The sequence below is a fragment of the Paroedura picta genome, chromosome 2 (genome assembly GCF_049243985.1).
Source record: "Paroedura picta isolate Pp20150507F chromosome 2, Ppicta_v3.0, whole genome shotgun sequence".
NCBI classification, from domain to species: domain Eukaryota; kingdom Metazoa; phylum Chordata; class Lepidosauria; order Squamata; family Gekkonidae; genus Paroedura; species Paroedura picta.
The window spans coordinates 162559250-162575246 of NC_135370.1; the positions used below are offsets into that span (position 1 = coordinate 162559250).

At 46.3% G+C, this 15997-nt stretch overlaps 1 protein-coding gene across 2 annotated transcripts in view; it reads left to right on the plus strand.

Moving 5' to 3' along the window:
- The first annotated feature begins 829 nt into the window (after positions 1–829).
- The window catches only part of LOC143830721 (B2 bradykinin receptor-like), a 34968-nt gene continuing 19800 nt past the window's right edge, over positions 830–15997 (plus strand). The window contains exon 1 of one of the 2 annotated variants that reach the window (XM_077323609.1): positions 830–1073. The gene's annotated coding sequence lies outside the window, so the exon portion shown is untranslated. Of the gene's footprint in view, positions 1074–7143; positions 7257–15997 lie in introns of those variants that run through there. The other variant, XM_077323610.1, reaches the window with a different exon arrangement.

A 15997-nucleotide genomic window follows, 5' to 3' on the forward strand; every position in this document is an offset into this window, starting at 1 on the left:
AGGACAAAGACATGGTTACATCACCTGAATAAGACAGAAGTGCAAGTGATGCCTTGACAACCATGGATTTAGAAATTCGGAAATGGATTTAGATGCAGTAGGTATGTTAATCACTACTAATGCAGTTCTGTCCGTGTGGTATGGGGCGGTGAGATTAGTGCCATTCTCAGATATTCCATTAACCTGTAAATGGGTGTTGTTTCTAGAGAGGGGAGAGAAAAGCCAGCTGTTATGTGCTTCTGCGGGTCCATAGTGATTTCACTTGAGGAATCCAGGCAGCTCCCGAAAGCATGGCATCTGGATACAGAGTACAGTTCTTGCTGTCTGTGTACGTGCAGATATTGCTGGTCAGCTTTTGGCAAAACTGACACACATTTGTACATTTTATTGTAGAGCAATACAATTGTATTGCAGAGCACAATGCAGGAACTCACAACAACCTGCCTATCCACAGTGACCCCAATTTCATGCCCAAGTGATTCCCCGCCTTCCCCCCCTCCAAAAAAAATCTCCAGAATCCAGCCTGGCCTCGAGGGAATTCACCTACCATCCCACAGTGGTGATCAGCAATTCCCTGGTTGTGCAGGGAAGGGCCATCAGGAGACAAACACTGGCACATCCCTTCCTGCCCACCCACTCACAATCTGCCTAAGTTCATAAAATCAGCATTTCTGTCAGATGACTATCTAGCCTCTGTGTAAAAACTTCCAAAGGATGGACAGAGCATGGGGGGAAAGATGCCACTGACTCATTGATATCACCTCCAGCTAAAACCATAGAGACCAGCAAAATTCTAAAGCGCTTGTGACATCACTACCAGATTTCAATTATACCACTTCCACATTTCATCTGGAAGTGGTATAATTTTCCCTCCTCCTTTTCTCCTGTCACTCATTTGAGCACCAGCTGGGAACAGGAGGTCCTTCAGTGGGGGTTTGTCTGCCAAAAGTGGTTAGATGGTACCCCTGGGGGGGTAACTGAGAAAGAGACACTGAGAGCTATTTTATTTCATTATCTTCTCTACTCTGTCCTCACAACTGCGATGGAGTGGCTGGCCCAAGATCAGACAAAGCGTAAGTTTTGGAAGCTAGTATGATGTCATCTTTAAGACTGTTTGCTATAAGCTGGGAGCACCTTCACCACCTCCCCTTCTCTCCACAAGTGAGGGCTGGAGCCGAATAAGACCTAGGTGCAGGCTAGGAGCAGAGGAGTGCCCTGGAGGGCAATAGTGAGTAAATAGCCCCATTCCACCCAGGAGATGCAGCATATACATTTTTCAGATGGATAAATATGATGGTATTGCCAGTCATTCCCATGGGCACACAATGGAGAGGCTTATGCCTAGGGTAGGGGCACCAGGATGTCCTTTGGGGGTAGTCAAAGTAATTATTGGGGGGCTACACCCCATGGCCAACCCATGCTTGGAGATTTTAGCAGCCAAGTGGTTGCGTATTGTTTTTTTAACCCCATCCTCACTATAAATGATAGAAAATAAGCAACTCTGTACAAATGTATTCACTTTGCATGTTGTATACTAATCACAAAGCACAACTCTTTGCAGCAAAAAAAATCAGATTCATTGAATAAGGCAATAGAGGCAATTCTGACCATGGATTAATATCTCATACAAATGAGTTTCCACCTCATGAACACTGGAAGGTATGTTAGTGCTTCTTCAGGATTATATATTGCCAAGACTGAGTTTGTCTGAGATCCAGCTTCTGGAGTCATGAACTCTGTTGTATCTCAGATGGAGAGCTCTGATCCTGTCCCCAGAAAACCTCTAATAGTTCTACCAATAAGTGACAAATGACCTGGGCTGCCTTCCACTGTGGGTCCCCACCGTGAATAACCTGTGATGTCTAGCTTTGGGGCGCCAGCAAGACCAATGTGAATGGAATGTTTGGAAATTCCAGTTGAAGGGACTACAAGGTAAGTCATAACGTTTTACCCTTGGAATGCAGCAAAAGGACAGGAGGTGTAGGACGAGAACCAGATGGGGGGGGGGGTGAGGCCTGCATAGCTGGCATAACTTCTTGGCAGGAAATGGAACAGCTACCCAGTACTGGAGATTTATACCTGAAGGCTAATCGGACAGACAGAGCAAATGGAAGAATGTGCATGACTGGGGAGGACCATTTGCATTTTGAAAAGTTTTCACCTATTGTAAGAAATAAAGGTTTCGGACAATAAGTATGAGCAGCTGAGCAACAGCTGCATAAGTCATTGTAACATCAAAGGGAAAGTAAACTTTCGACAAATGGATTTATTATTATTTGCCATAGTGGGCTAATAATAAAGGCACTTTGTCTTGCAGAAATGCCACAGATATTAGTGTTGTGTCCAATATTTTACATGCAAGATGATGGCCTCAGACGAGATGGAAGCCATGTGGAAAAGACAATAGGTTTCTTCATACGGCAGCAGTTCAGAGAGAGTGTATGGAGATAAATAGAGCAATCCTGTGTAGAGCACTCAACTCTAAACCCATTGATTTCACTATTAGCTCCCCTCACAGCTGATCCATACACATAGTGCCTTTTTGGAGATATCTGCGGTGCACACAGATAGCTGAATGGGAACCCCTTTCCCTTTAAGAAAGGTTTAAAAAAAAACACACACACACACCCATTGTAACGAATCTGTGTAGATTCGTTGCAACGGAGAGACCCATCCAGCTGCCTAATGTGTTTGAGCTGTCGTTTGATCGTATGATCGTTGCCACGCTGCCTCGAGTGAAAAGAAAAAAATCCCCCCTCCCCCCCCTCTCACGGGCCCGATTTTCGGACAGACAGAGCAAATGGAAGAATGTGCATGACTGGGGAGGACCATTTGCATTTTGAAAAGTTTTCACCTATTGTAAGAAATAAAGGTTTCGGACAATAAGTATGAGCAGCTGAGCAACAGCTGCATAAGTCATTGTAACATCAAAGGGAAAGTAAACTTTCGACAAATGGATTTATTATTATTTGCCATAGTGGGCTAATAATAAAGGCACTTTGTCTTGCAGAAATGCCACAGATATTAGTGTTGTGTCCAATATTTTACATGCAAGATGATGGCCTCAGACGAGATGGAAGCCATGTGGAAAAGACAATAGGTTTCTTCATACGGCAGCAGTTCAGAGAGAGTGTATGGAGATAAATAGAGCAATCCTGTGTAGAGCACTCAACTCTAAACCCATTGATTTCACTATTAGCTCCCCTCACAGCTGATCCATACACATAGTGCCTTTTTGGAGATATCTGCGGTGCACACAGATAGCTGAATGGGAACTCCTGTCTCTTGAGAGTTTTGATCATTATGATGTTGGTCATTGAGTCGAATTCGACTCTTGGGGGCTTTACGCACCGGGATCTTTGTTGCAAATTGGTCACTGAATGAAAAATCGCCATTTAAAATAGTGGAATTCGTAGTTATGCATACCTGCCTTTGTAGTGGAATCCAGTTGCGTTTTGTAGCGTTTCCCGCAGGCTTCCGGTCTCGGCAGAAATCGCTAGAAAGGAAGCGCTATTGCCGAGCTCATCCCGCCCCTGGCCGTCAAGCAGCCAATGGGCAGCCGTTAGCATGCTCCCAAACAGCCCCTTTCCCTTTAAGAAAGGTTTAAAAAAAAAACACACACACACACCCATTGTAACGAATCTGTGTAGATTCGTTGCAACGGAGAGACCCATCCAGCTGCCTAATGTGTTTGAGCTGTCGTTTGATCGTATGATCGTTGCCACGCTGCCTCGAGTGAAAAGAAAAAAATCCCCCCTCCCCCCCCTCTCACGGGCCCGATTTTCGGCTGAATGACTGTGTTAAATGTGTGTGCTTAGTGACTGAAGGGGAGGGACTGAAGCCGGGGAAGCCTCTGTTTGAGCTGTCATTTGATCGTGGCCACGCTGCCTCGGAGTGGGAAAAAAAAAAACCCTCCCCCCTCTCTCACGGGCCGATTTTCGGCTGAATGACTGTGTTAAATGTGTGTGCTTAGTGACTGAAGGCGAGGGAATGAAGCCAGGGAAGCCTCTAAACTGAAAGAGGCTCGCTGGTGCGTTTATCCCCGCTCGCTCGGAGAAAAAAAAATGGCGATCGCTTCGCCGGAAGTTTGGAGGACAGGCTCAGGAGGAGGGACTTTGAAGAAACCGCAACAATGTTAACGCACAGGTCTTTTTCGCTAGTGTTGCAGATTGGTTGCAAGAGTGTAGCGCTTTCCGGAGGGTGAATCCACTTTTTGGGATTCCCCTGAAAGCGCTACAAGGAAGCGCTTTTTGCAGATTGGTTTCAGGTGTGTGGCAGATTGTCTACGACGTCGTGCGTTAAGGCAAATCAATAGCGTTTCCAATTGGCAACCATTGTGCGATTTTGAAGGCGTGCAAAAAGCCCCTTGGTTATTCCGGGGTTCAGCTGTTGCCATGATACTCAATCTTGCACTGCTTCTTTCAGGTGTGTAATGTTCTGGCCATAAAAAATGTTAAGGCTAATGATTAATGGCAGATGCTTTCCCAGTTGTGAAAAGAAGTGATTAAAAGAGAACTGTACTTAATCAAGTAATTAAGTAATTATAGAGACTCCATCCATCTCCACCCAAGTGTGGAAGCAACCCCACAAGTGACATGCCAGGTTGAGTTTTGTCCTAAGACCAGAAAGTTAGATTCTAAATTATCTTTAACACGCCCGCCGCGGACTAAATAAAGCGCTAAGCGCTCTGTGGGAGGAGTTAGGGCGGGATTAGTCCGTGATGAGGAAGGGGCCTGATTGGCCCCTTCCTCCGGACAGACCATCGGCCGGGCCAATTCGTGCCCTTCCGACAAGGAAGCAATGGCTTTGCGCGGCTCGCAGTTGCTTCCTTGCCGGCGGCCTGACGCGTCGGGAGGTGCAAAGCACCTCTCGCTGTATCAGGCCGACGGCCAAGGGAGCCCCCGGCAGCCGTGCTCCGCCCGACTGCCGGGGGCTCCCTAACCTAGCGCCCGCTGTATTAGTTGCAGCAGGCTTGATTACTAGTATTGCATAATACTATACAATCCTATTTCCCCTAACATTTTTATTCCCTTCATGTTTTGTGAATGAGAATTGAACCCAAAGGACTTATAAACTCAGTTTGTCGTTCTAGCAATTTCTATTTCATTGTCTGAGGAAGGATGCATGTACACAAAAGCTCACGCCCAGAATAAAACTTTGTTGGTCTTAAAGGGGCCCCTGGACTCAGATTTTGTTCTGCTACTTCAGACCAACATGGCTGCACACCTGAATCAATCCTAAGTGTGCCGTTCCACATAACTTGAAGTCTGAAGCCATTGTGTAATGCAGGGGTCCTCAAGCCATGGTATCGGGCTGCCAGCGGCCGCGCCTGCCTTCCCCCCCCCCTGCAGTGAGAGGGGGGAAGAGGCAGGCACGGCCGCCGGCACGCCAGCGACGCAAACGCACACGCGCAGAGCTGCCGCGCATGCGCGTTTGCGCCCCTGCTGGCAAAAACGCGCGTGCGCAGCAGCTCTGCGCATGCGCGTTAGCACCACCTAGTGGCGAAAACGCGCATGCGCGGCGGCCGGGCCGCCGGCTCTCTTCCACCCTCGGAGGCGGACCCCGACTACAAGAAGGTTGGGGACCGCTGGTGTAATGTATAATTTGTCTGTTGAACCACTGAGGAAGGTCATTTGGCTGAAACACGTATGACTGGGGGGTGCATATGGTCCTTATTTGAGAATACTGAATAATCTTATTCTGAGCATGGAGGTATCACTGAAATATTTTTCAGGTTTTGAGGTACCGGGAAGTGATGTCAGCTGGCCATGCCTCCCTGCTATCCCCCTAAAAGTGGGAGGAGCCTCAGCTGACAAAGGTTTAAATGGCTGGGGATCCAGGCTGGGGATCCAGGATGAGGAATGGGAAGGCGACTGTAAGCCGCTTTGAGCCTCCTTCGGGTAGGGAAAAGCGGCATATAAGAACCAACTCTTCTTCTTCTTCTTCTTCATCCTCCCCTTTCCACCCCCTCCAGGCCCATCAATGGCCACTTTGGGAGGGGGTGGGCCAACCTGCCCAAATAAGGGTAGATTTTAAAAAATTTTAAACTTTCTCTTTCTTCTTTGCTCAGAACTGGAAGCAGCAGGCACCGGGTGGAAGGGCTCTCCCCAGCCACCCTTTTGAACCCGGCCAAGCCACAGTACCTTTGAGGGGCCTTTGTGGAACCATATGGGAAACCCACCTCTAACCACTACAACAAGCTGGTTCTCTTTCGTAAGCAATAAATCATGTTTTAAATTCCCACTGAGGAAAAATTACATGAAAAAGTTTAATCTCACTCTCAATTAAAAAAAAATAACAATTCATTAAAAAAAGACCCAAGGCCAGATGTTTCCCCTTCAATGTAGCAGACTGTTTGTATATACAGCAGGGGTAGTCAAACTGCGGCCCTCCAGATGTCCATGGACTACAATTCCCAGAAGCCCCTGCCAGCGAATGCTGGCAGGGGCTTCTGGGAATTGTAGTCCATGGACATCTGGAGGGCCGCAGTTTGACTACCCCTGATATACAGAGTACAAGTTTATTCTATACTGATGGTAAATATATATAGATATAGATAGAGATAGAGATAGAGATAGAGATAGAGATAGAGATAGAGATAGAGATAGAGATAGAGATAGAGATAGATAGAGATAGAGATAGAGATAGAGATAGAGATAGAGATAGAGATAGAGATAGAGATAGAGATAGAGATAGAGATAGAGATAGAGATAGATAGAGATAGAGATAGAGATAGAGATAGAGATAGAGATAGAGATAGAGATAGAGATAGAGATGATGATAGATAGATAGATAGATAGATAGATAGATAGATAGATAGATAGATAGATAGATAGATAGATAGATAGATAGATAGATAGATAGATAGATAGATAGATAGATAGATAGATAGATAGATAGATATTAAAAAAATCGCAGCAAATCCAGTTGTCTGCTGGGAATTTACATCCGAGCTCCAAACATTATAAATTTCCCTTCCAGAAATATTAACACAGCCGTGATTTCTAACTTCTTCCCAGCTGTTAGTCTCACGCCAGGGAAGGCATGCCAAGAGCAGCTTCTTGGGGCACGTCGCAGGCCATGGGTGTGGAAGTGGGCTGTAGCATCATCAGCAGGAGGAGGAGGGGCTGCTTTCACAAACCACCAGCAAAACATAAATTGGAATCACTCACAAGACGGGACTGCAGCCTGGCAGCTCCCTGAGGATGTCGCTGGCTTGCCTTCTCCCGCAAACTACTGAATGATTTGCTGGAAAGGTATGTGCTGCTACTGCTTCTTTGAAATCCTAAGCTTCTAAACTTTGCCACACGCTTTCCTCAATCCCGCACTTAATTACAAGTGAAATGAGGAGGCGGGTTATTCGTTTCTTCCTTCTTTTTCTTCACTTTCAAAACTTTGGCTTTCCGTGGCTCTGTACATGCAGCTCTAGTTGAGGAATACAGTGACAAGTTAGCTGCCTATTTAGATGCCTTGTTGCTGACACAATGGACCTGGGTCCGTGTGGCTGGTTTTGACAATAGAGAGAACAGTGGCTTGAAGGCAAGCCTCATTTGGGGTTGAAGGAGCATTAGAGGTTCCTGTGATCCAACGGCTAATAAATAATCAGCTATTATTGGCATGATGAACAGGAGTGGAAGAAGGAATGTCTGCATGTTGGGGATGGTTCTACCAGCAAGTATGGTTTGATGGAGACCATCGGTCCAACTGTTGGGCCAGGAGTCAAGGGGTCCTGCCCCAAACAAATAGGAGTTGTGTTGGCATCTCCACCACCTCTGAGATGCCACTGCAATGCTGTGATCAGAGAGTTGACTTGGGAGACAGGGGCTAGACTTGCCAGTTCTGGGTTGGGAAATACCTGAAGATTTGGGGGTGGAACATGGGCAGGATTTGAGGGAGGGGAGACTTCAGTAGGGCAGAATGCCATTTAACCCGCAAAACATTCATTTTCTCCAGGAGGATTGATCTTGGGCCTCTGAAGATCAATTGTAATAGTGGGAAATCTCTAGGTGCCACCTAAATATCCCTACACACCTGGCAGTCCCTAATGATGATAGATTCAAGTGGGTTGCTGGGTTGGTCTGAAGCAGCACAACAAAACAAAATCAGAGTCCAGTAGCACCTTTAAGACCAACAAAGATTTATTCAAGGTGTGAGCTTTCCAGTGCAAGCACTCTTCCTCAGACTATGAACTGACCACCCACTTTTGCTTGTATATTCCCACTGTCATGATGGTCAGTTCGTAGTCTGAGGAAGAGTGCTTGCACCTGAAGGCTCGCACCTTGAATAAATCTTTGTTGGTCTTAAAGGTGCCACTGGACTCTGATTTTGTTTTGCAGTCCCTAATGCAGTTGCTCTCTCTTAGCCTGACCTAGAAGAGGAAGAAGAGTTGGCTTTTATACCCCGCTTTTCAATGCCTGAAGGAGTCTCAACGCGGTTTACGATCTTCTTCCTTTCCTCTTTCCACAAGAGACCCCCTGTGAGGTAGGTGAGGCTGAGAGAGCTTCTGATAGAACTGCTTGGTCAGAACAGCACTATCAGGGATGTGGTGAGTCCCAGGTCACCCAGCTGGCTGCATGTGGTGGAGCGGGGAATCAAACCCAGCTTGCCAGATTAGAAGCTGCAACTCTTAGCCACTAAACCACACTGGCTTTCTGTATAGGGTGCTTGTGGGAATGAAATGGAGAAGTAGAGAGCCATTTACGACTCCTTTAAGATAAGATGGGACAACAACTGATGGGCCGTTTTCTTGGTGCGTCTGTGTATCTCTGTGTGCAGTTTAGAATATCGTATGAAATATAGTTTTTCACTGTATTGTTCACGAATCTTACAACACCAATGTAATATTATATTTTAGTGCAAATATTCTCTAACTCTGTTTACAATAACTATGGGGTAATCATGGGCTTTTTTTGATTATCATGTTCTAATTAGAATTATAGAATCATAGAGCTGGAAGGATCCAGCGTCATCTAGTCCAACCCCCTGCAGAATGCAGGAGATTCACAACTACCTGCCCACCACAACGACCCCAGTTCCATGTCCACGGGGCTTTATGGGAGACGTAGAATAGGGGATAGATGGAAACTGTACTGCTAGTGTCAAACTAACTGTTATGCAAGAATCTGGTGAGAAGGATCTCACACATATTTTTGTTAAACTAATTGTCAGACCCCTGTTGACTGGAGATCAGGGAAGGAGGACTGTGGGTTTGTGTAGAAGAAGAAGAGTTGGTTCTTATATGCCGCTTTTCTCTACCTGAAGGAGTCTCAAAGCGGCATACAATAACTTTCCCTTTCCTGGGGAGAGCCAGCTTGTTGTACTGGTTAGGAGTGCAGAATTCTAATCTGGTGAGCCGGGTTTGATTTTCTGCTCCCCCACATGCAGCCCGCTGGGTGACCTTGGGCTCACCACAGCACTGATAAAACTATGCCCCCAATCCCATCCCTTGGAGCTAATTGCGGCTTTGTCTGGACATTTTAATCACTAATCTGGAGAGCTGGGTTTGATTCCTCGCTCCTCCCCTAAATGCAGCCAGCTGGGTGACCTTGGACTCACCACGGCAATGATAAAGCTGTTCTGACCGAGCAGTGATATCAGGGCTCTCTCAGCCTCACCCACCTCACAGGGCGTCTGTTGTGGGGAGAGGAAAGAGAAGGTGAATATAAGTTGCTCCGAGTAGAGAAAAGCCAGAAGGAGTCTCAAAGCAGCTTACATTCGCCTTCCCTTTCCTCTCCCCTGTGAGGTGGGTGAGGCTGAGAGAGCCCTGATATCACTGCTCGGTCAGAACAGCTTTATCAGTGCCGTGGTGAGTCCAAGGTCACCCAGCTGGCTGCATGTAGGGGAGGAGCGAGGAATCAAACCCAGCTCTCCAGATTAGTGATTTAAATGGCCAGACAAAGCTGCAATTAGCTCCATGGGATGGGATTGGGGGCATATGTATCCCTCTCCCTCCCACCCATCTTTGTAACTAATTGCAGTTTCAGAGGGGCAATTTAAATTGAAGCACAGTTGGAAGGAAAGGTTCCAAGGTTTGACACAGAGTCTCCTTCCAAGTGCTGGAAGTTGGCTACCATCTTGTCTCATTCTATTGTCACTGGGTCACACTGCAGTCAGCAGGTCTCACTTCTAAGTTAGCTTGCTTTGCACTGTAGTATGGATAGGCTAACGATCGTCCCCAGAAGACAAGGAAGAGAGGCCTTTTGAAGGTTTTTCTCCTCCGTACTTTTCCTTTGCATGCATCGGCACCTAGGCTGACATAGCTAGGCACACTACTAGAAAGTTTAGTGAGCCCGTAACTCTTGCATATTTCATTGACAAGGCTACCATAGTCGTAGCAATCGTCTCAGTGATGAAACAACCCTTCTCCTTTTCTGTTTTCCAAACTAAGGGGATAATTTCATTCAGTCTTCTGTAGAACACTTTTGTGTATCGGCTTCACACTGAAGCCTGGTGTCTTGTGGGTTTCCCAGTGCACTTCAGGTGCAAATTGGAGCAAGGAGTAGATCCCCAATGGAATCTGATACAACCATTCTGTCTTCAACAACCCCATATCTCCGGGTTGTGCAATGCTGTGTCATACCATGAGTCAAGGCTACATTTTCCATTAACTTCTATCTGTAGAATGGACATTTTATGCTTCATTCCTTTGGGGAGGGGCCATGGCTCAGTTCCTTATTAGTTCCTTATTAGTGATGATAATTCACATGGGAGTACTTCCTTTCTGGAAGGTGCAACCTGTGCTGCCAGGAGCAATGCTCAGAAGTATCCTTGTATTGCAATAGCTGTCTGTGTTCAAAAACACAGATTAGGTTCAGTGACATATGACGAAGGGGGTTAACAAGATAAGGAGCTAGAAGGCACAATATCTTGGAGACTGGGTGGTGAGTCCAAAGTTTGGTTTCCATGAATGGAAAGTACCTCTATAAAGAGAACAACCTTCCTATAGAGAGAACAAAGCATCTGTTTGGCATGCGAAAGGTCCCAGGTTCCATCCCCAGCATCTCCAGTTCAACAGATCAGGAGGTGATACAGAAGACCTCTGCCTGAGACCCTGAAGAACTGCTGCTGACTGAGTAGACAGGACTGACCTTGATGGACCGATGGTCGGATTCAGTATAAGGCAGGGGTAGTCAACCTATGGTGCTCCAGATGTCCATGGACTACAATTCCCATGAGCCCCTGCCAGCATTTGCTGGCAGGGGCTCATGGGAATTGTATTCCATGACCATCTGGAGGACCACAGGTTGACTACCCCTGGTATAAGGGATCTTCATGTGAGTGTGTGCCTACTGTGACCCACTGATGTTTCCAAAATGTTGATCTTTGTGGATAGGGGCTGCAGACAAAGGCGGAAGGTTGTTCTCTTTATAGAGGTACTTTCCATTCATGGAAACCAAACTTTGGACCCACCACCCAGTCTCCAAGATACTGTACTTTCTAGCTCCTTGGCCCATTCCGCACACACTTTCAATGTGCTTTGGCAGCTGGGTTTTCCTGTGAGGAACAGGAAAATCTACTTCTAAAGTACATTGAAAGTGTATTATCTATTGTGTGCAGAATAGGCCCTTTTCGTGTTAACCCCCTTCGTCATACGTCACTGAACCTAATCTGTGGGCCATTTCGCACGGCTTCAAAATAGCACAATGGTTGCTAATTGAAAACGCTACTAATTTGCCTTAACGCACGACGTCGCAGACAATCTGCAACACTCCTGAAACCAATCAGCAAAAAGCGCTTCGTTGTAGCGCTTTCAGGGGAATCCAGAAAAGTGGATTCACCCTCCGGATAGCGATACACTCCTGCAACCAATCTGCAACACTAGCGCTAAAGACCTGTGCGTTACCATTGTTGCGGGTTCTTCAAAGTCCCTCCCCCTGAGCCTGTCCTCCAAACTTCCGGCGAAGCGATCGCCATTTTTTTTTCTCCGAGCGAGCGGGGATAAACGCACCAGCGAGCCTCTTTCTGTTTAGAGGCTTCCCTGGCTTCAGTCCTTCACCTTTAGTCACTAAGCACAAACCACATAAAAGCCCGTTTGCTGAAATAAAGTCCCTTTATTTTTTACACATTAATTCAGCCGAAAATCGGGCCCGTGAGAGGGGGGGGGGATTTTTTTTTTATCACTCGAGGCAGCGTGCCAACGATCATACAATCAAACGACAGCTCATATTAGGCAGCTGGATGGGTCTCTCCGTTGCAACGAATCTACCTAGATTCGTTGCTATGGGTGTGTGTGTTTTTTAAAAAAACCTTTCTTAAAGGGAAAGGGGCTGTTTGGGAGCATGCTAACGGCTGCCCATTGGCTGCTTGACGGCCAGGGGCGGTACGAGCTTGGCAATAGTGCTTCCTTTCTAGCGATTTCTGCCGAGACCGGAAGCCTGTGGGAAACGCTAAAAAACGCAACTGATTCCACTACAAAGGCAGGTATGCATAACGACGAATTCCACTATTTTAAATGGCGATTTTTCATTCCGCAAACAATTTGCAACAAAGATCCCCGTGCGAAAAGGCCCTGTGTTTTTGAACACAGGCAGCTATTGCAATGCAAGGATACTTCTGAGCATTGCTCCTGGCAGCACAGATTGCACCTTCCAGAAAGGAAGTACTCCCTAGCATGTGAGTTATTGTCACTAATAAGGAACTATGGCTCATTTAGTCCATGTTGATCATGCATCTGTGTGTGTTAAGTGCCACCCAGTCATTTCTGATGGATGGTAACCCTGTGAATTCATGACCACCAAAACATCCTAACAGCTGTGCTGAGTCTTGCAAACTGGGGCGTGTGGCTTTCTTTATTGAGCCAATCCATGTCTTCTGCCTTCAACTTTTCCTTGCATGATTGTTTTGTTCCAGTGACTCTTGCCTTCTCCCAAAGTGACTGAAGTATAATAGTTTCAAAATAGTCATTTTTGCTTCTAGAGAGAGTTCAGATTGATTCAGGTATTACCACAGGAAGCGACTAGTGCCCTATTTGGCCCCAAAAGACCTTGCCACAAGTGATCCATGTGACTGTCACCTCTAGGCTGGATTACTGTAACTCACTGTTCATGGGGCTACCCTTGACCCTGATCTGGAAATTACAGCTGGTACAGAATGCAGCTGCCCAGGTCCTGACAAGGACTTCATGGAGGGTATATATTTGACTGGTTCTCCAACAGTTTCATTGGCTCCCAGTAACGTTCCAGATCAGGTTCAAGGTACTGGTATTGCCAGAGCCCCATGCTGTCTGGGGCCTATGTATCTGAGGACCACCTCTCCCAATAGACCCCTTGGAGTGCACTTAGGTCATCTGGTACAAACCTATTGGTAGCCTCAGTCCAGGTGATGCTTGGTATTTGGGCAAAATCTCTATGGTTAGACTAGCTTCTACCAGAGTTCTTGCCCAGATGCCAGAGCATCACCTGGAAGTTACCAGCACGATGACATCAACTCTGGTGCAATATCAGCAAAGTGGTCAAGGCCTTACTTTTTCTACTGGCAAGCCCCCACCATCAGCCAGCTGGTCAGTGGCTGGGGAGCAAGTCTAATACTCACCTTAGTAGACCGGTCTCATGAGTTCATGAATATGTATAACTTTGCTTATCAGCAAGAAGAAACAGATGGGTTTTTATATTACCAACCACTTTTTTATGTGCAGCATATGCAAAAGTTCTAAGGCATCAGCCATGAAAAACATGCTCTCAGTAGTGAGATTAAATAGAAGCCATTTTGGGGATTTCCTCCCGTTGTTGCTTCTACAGTGCTCATACTGGCATCCAGGGAACAGATGAAACAGTCCAGAGGGTCAAACCAGACGGTGACTAGACTCTCCATCAGAGTTTTGCAAAGGAAATTACAGTCATGAATCAAACTGTGGTTGTGTGGGGAGAGGACAGGGGATTTAATCCTTCCATCCGTCCATGGTTTCCACTTCCCCACATTGTCATAGGACTTTGACTGAGGTGGGGGGGGGAGGGAAGCCCACTTAGCTTCTGCCCTTTCTTCCCCTTTAGAGGACTGGTGTCTATACAGCCCCTTATTCTTGTGAATGAGAGATGTGGCTTAAAATGGAACAGCTGGGGAGAGCCAGAGCCTAAAATAAAAGACCAGCCATGCCACTGAGCCTATTTCTTCAGTGGTTTTAAAGATTAGGAAATGGCCCTGCCCAAGCTGAATTTAAACAACATGGAGAACAATATTCGTTAGAAATGGGAGTGGGGATTTCACAGCCTCAGTAATTCAGAGGTGGAATAGACTGCCTAAGGAGGTGGGGATCTCCCTTTCACTGGCTGTCTTCAAGCAAAGATTGGATACACACTTTTCTTGGATGCTTTAGGCTGATCCTGCGTTGAGCAGGGGGTTGGACTAGATGGCCTGTATGGCCCCTTCCAACTCTAGGATTTGGTGATTCTATATCCCATAGAATACTTAATTGTTTACTAGCAGCCACCCCACAGAAGAAAATGTGGTTGTTAGAACTTCATGTTAGGATCTGGCAGACCCAGGCTTCAATCTCCACTTTGATTTGGAAACTCCCTTGGGGACTTCATGCCAACCACACATTGTCAGCCCAACCTACCTCACAGGGTTGTTGTGAGGATAAAAATGAAGGAGAGGGAGTAGCTGTCCACTGCTTTTGGTCTCCATTGAGGAGAAAGAGGAAGTATAAAGGAGCTAAATGGATAATAAAAAGTATAACTGGAGACTGGGGACAAAGGAAAATGTTGGTTGGCGGGTAGGGAGGCAAGAAGGAAACAGAAAGGGGAGAGGCTGCAGGGGCTGCCAGGAGGGGAGGGAAGAGAAAATAGTGGGGAGGACATACAAGGGAAAGTGAGGTACCCTCCACAAGTCCTTGCAGATTCCCTACTGTGCTACTGGGTCCAACCTGGCTGGCACCATTCATGTACCGGAACCAGAGTTTTTTGGGGTAGAGACTACCAGGGGGAAAGAAGGAGGAGAAGAGGGGGGAGGCAGAGAAAGGTAGAATCATAAAGTTGGAAGGGACCTCCAGGGTCATCTAGCCCAACCCCCTGTACAATGCAGGAACGAACAACCACCCGTCCACTCACAGTGACTCAACTTCATGCCCAAATGATCCCCCTCAACCAAAAAACTCCAGGTTTGCTGGCAGGTGGAAAGGAGAGAAAGAAGCCAGGAAAGGGGGAAAACAATTAGGGCTTTCAGAAAAGGGGAAGTGGAAATAGTGTGGGAGGAAAGGAATCTTTGTGGGTTCTATATTTGCAGGTGACACTTTGATGATTCAAGTGCTCTTGTGGTATCTAGGCTCTGTAGCTAGAACTTGTGGCTCCTTTCCTTTGGGTAGGAAGATCCTCCAGGGTGGAACTGTCTGAGCCAGGATCCTACCTGTGCAGATCAAGGAATACAGTTTCCTAGCAGGTGTTAATGAAAGTAGAATTTGACCTGGCCCATCAATGTTTACGGGGTGGGAGGCGGATCAGCCAAGGTCTTGGAGAGTCTGCCCAGTAGAAAGAGTGCAATGCCTGACATCCTTTGACTGGGACTGGATCATATATAACTCTGGATAGAAATCAGGACGTGAGTATTGCTGTCCCGCCCTCTTCTGCTAGCACCATTTCCTAGGAAAGCTTGCTGCAAAAGGAGAACATAATGTCTCATTTTATTTTATTTTATTTTATTTTATTTTATTTTATTTTATTTTATTTTATTTTATTTTATTTTATTTTATTTTATTTTATTTTATTTTATTTTATTTTATTTTATTTTATTTTATTTTATTTTATTTTATTTTATTTTATTTTATATTTTATTTTACTCTCCTATGTCTCTCAGGGAGGGAACACCTCTCCTCTCTTGCTTTTATATCATCTTACTTTCATCCCCATCCAGAAACACTTCCTTAATTGTTTGGGGGGACAATGCGGCCAAACTGGGGAAAAGAAAATGCATTAAACGCTGCTGGGAAAGGTCAGGCTCCCCTCCAGTGGCAAAGAATGGAAGAGGCCACACAACTGGCAAATGTGAAAGCCCCAGGCAGGCTCCT